We start from the raw sequence: 3,138 nt of genomic DNA on the forward strand, positions 1-3,138 counted from the left end.
TTACCGAGGTTTTTTGCTTTTTCGGGCGTTCGTGCGCCCCCCACGGAGAATGCGCCCTGGGCGGCCGCCCACATTGCCCATAGCTAGGACCGGCCCTGCCTCAAACATAGGAAAATTCGAGGCGGTCGCAGTGATAACACTGTTGTAGCTGTCAGATATATAGTTTTGGCGTGACACGCAAATATGCGGCAGCAACTCCCATCCTCAGCCTCATATACTCCCATGTTAAAAAGGAGGTACATTTTCTGGAGGAAAGCAGAAGTAACGTTTCTCTCTTGCTCCCAAGGGCACATTTCTTTATTTATCGACACAAAACGACTATGTGGACGATCAGGAAGGTCTCACGATGCTCCCAGTTATGTCGGTTCAATGATTGGAAATACGGTTTGGCCAGAAGTCCTTCCTCTTCGAGGGAAGGTCTCAGCATTTTCTCTTAGTCTCAGGATTTCTAACTGACATTTTAACAGGTGCAGACCAGCTGCCGCTGATTAGGTCCTGGTTGCTTGGCAACCTCAGCCTGCTTGAAGGAGGAGAGGGGGGAGGGGCCAGCAGACAGAAGCCTAGTGGCAGCCATTTTAGTAGTTCTTGGCACTTCATTTGAACTCGTCTGTCTAAAATGGCAGACAGAGACAGCATAGCAGCTAGCGCGTTAATGGTAACATGCTAATGCTAACATGCTAATGTTAATTGCTAACGCGTCAGCGCTAACATGCTAATGTTAATTGTTAACGCGTCAGCACTAACATGTTAATGCAAATTGCTAATGCTAACATGGTAATGATAACATGCTAATGTTAATTGCTAGCGCATCAGTGCATCAGCGTTAACATGCTAATGTTAACATGCTAATGTCAATTGCTAATGCTAACATGCTAATGTTAATTGCTAGTGCATCAGCGCTACCATGCTGATGCTAACATGCTAATGTTAACTGCTTATGTTAACATGTTAATGGTAACTGCTAGCACATCAGCGCTAACATGCTAATGTTAACATGCTAATATCAGCATGCTAATGTTAACATGCTAATGTTAATTGCGTTAGCGCTAGCTGCTCCTGTGTCTAAATTAACATGTTTAAAATGACTATTTGAGGTGTGCTTTTTGAATACAGACCCCCGGCAACAGCCCACTCGTCAGTCTCAAAATTTCTGCGGGAATTTTCTAATACTGAATTTTCTGAGCAGTGTCAGTAATAATGTATGGGGGTGACAGGGCCAGAGTCAGGCACACTCAAAATTTCTTTAGAAATTTTTCTAGTTTCTTATGAGATATTGAGTTAACTTAACTAAGAAAGAAAGAGACCAATAAAGCCTCCATTTTCAAAAAATTATTTTATTAATTATTAAATTATTTGATGGTTCGAACAAGTTGTATTTAAAAGGGGAAGTGAATAATAATTCAATATGATGTACTCAAGTGAACTTTGTGATCTGAAAATGTTTGAATTTACCTTGTAGTCCTTGATGAGTTCCCCTGAAGACTCCCCCAGGAATTCCATCAGGGGGCGAATAATGGCCTCCCGTCTCGCTTCAACGTGTTGCTGTTTTAACAGACAGAAGATACTTGTGTAGGAAGTACCATATGAATTCATTAATCTATACATGTTGTCAATGGAAGCAACATCAAAATTCATACAAAACTGTAATATCTCGGATCTGCATTGGTTGGTCCTCTGAGGGCAATACTCTTAACTGCTGTAGGTTAATCCACTTCAAAGTAACTGTACGCATTTGAAACTTTACCTCAGCCGTTCCCAAACTATGGGTTGGGTCCCAAAGTGGGTCGCCAACTGATTTTGCTTGGGTTGCCAGTTAGCAGAGTGAAATGTCAATTTTGTGAATTTATTTTCCAAATTAAAACAGATAGAGAGCATGCTTTTTTACTGTCTGTTCGACTCAGGTGCATCTCTCTCTACCTCTATTTTTTCCCCTCTCTTCTCCTCTCTCTCCCACCCCCCTCTCTCTTTCTCTTTGTGCATCAAATTTCTGTATTTGGTCTTGAGACGAAAAAGTTTGGGAACCCCTGCTTTACCTGGCTGAGTGAATCCAGAAGTGGTCATATTTTGGTTCCAGCTACTCCGCCTTTTTTGCTGAATATCTCCTGCATTTTTGGAGTGTAGAAGTCCAGCTTAGTGAGAAAAGTTCTTTCCAAGGGAACCGTTGTGATTCTTTTGAATTCCTCCTTTATCTGAAAAAAAGAGGTACAATAATGCCATTTACTTTTCTTTTTAACAAACACTATTTTTTAATGGATTTATAAATGCAACACACAGACATCTGTTTTACCTGAGCTTCAGAGAAAAGAGCAGGCCATCTCTCCCGGAAATCTTGGATGGCGGGGCACTGCTTTACAACTTCCTGTCTTCGGAAGGAGAAAGATCTTTCCATTTTCTCAGATATTATCCGCTCATTGTTTTTCTTCTTAATTTCTTGCAGCATGTCTACCCTCTCCTTCTCTAAAGTGTCTTCCGTGTCCCCAATTGGCAGTGGAGGCAGGTAGTTTACCTCTGCTTTCTTGGGCTTTTTGATGCCTTTGCTTGAACCACTCTCATTTGACCTCTGTCTTTTCAGCAAGTTCACTTCCAGCTCTGGACAGGCAAGTTGACGGCCTCTCAATTTTGCACGGTAATTCCCCATTTTCCATTTCATCCTCTGCTGCCACCCATAAAGGCCATTAAAAGACCCCGGTTCCCTGAGACATGGGAACTTTGCGATTAAGGCTTCGACCACTGTCAAAATTTGAATCCCTGTGGGGTATGCCGTGTAACCAAAAACCACCTCTGCAAGCTTCTTGAGTATGCTGCTTGTCAAACTTGGGTAGTTGAGCAGGGAACCATCCTTCAGGAATGCTTGATTTCCAGCCTGCAACTGTTGTTCTACATCAAAGGAAAATGTTGGTATTTCAAATCTGGCTAGCCATGGTTGAGAGCGTCTCGAAGTTCTGCTTTCATCAGGCACCTGGAAATCTGCACTTCAATGCATCTTTAATGTCATCGTTCAGAACATCCAAAGACACCTCTGCATGCGATTCGTGGAGATGGTTTGCAATCATGAGCTGGTGCTTGTTTGCAAGAGAAAGCAAGATATTCTTGAAGCATCCTGTGTGTCTGACAACTCTCTTGAAGAAGCTGTGTTTT

General features: G+C 42.4%; 1 long non-coding RNA gene across 1 annotated transcript in view; it reads right to left on the reverse strand.

Moving 5' to 3' along the window:
- Nucleotides 1-2,761, reverse strand: part of LOC113747329 (uncharacterized) — a 5,762-nt gene extending 3,001 nt beyond the window's left edge. The window contains exons 1-3 of the long non-coding RNA XR_003463572.1: nt 2,288-2,761; nt 2,034-2,189; nt 1,453-1,542 (exon numbers count right to left, since the gene is read on the reverse strand). This is a non-coding gene — a long non-coding RNA (uncharacterized LOC113747329). The remainder of the gene's footprint in view (nt 1-1,452; nt 1,543-2,033; nt 2,190-2,287) is intronic.
- Nucleotides 2,762-3,138: the final 377 nt, after the last annotated feature.

This window comes from Larimichthys crocea, chromosome XIII, assembly GCF_000972845.2.
Source record: "Larimichthys crocea isolate SSNF chromosome XIII, L_crocea_2.0, whole genome shotgun sequence".
NCBI classification, from domain to species: domain Eukaryota; kingdom Metazoa; phylum Chordata; class Actinopteri; family Sciaenidae; genus Larimichthys; species Larimichthys crocea.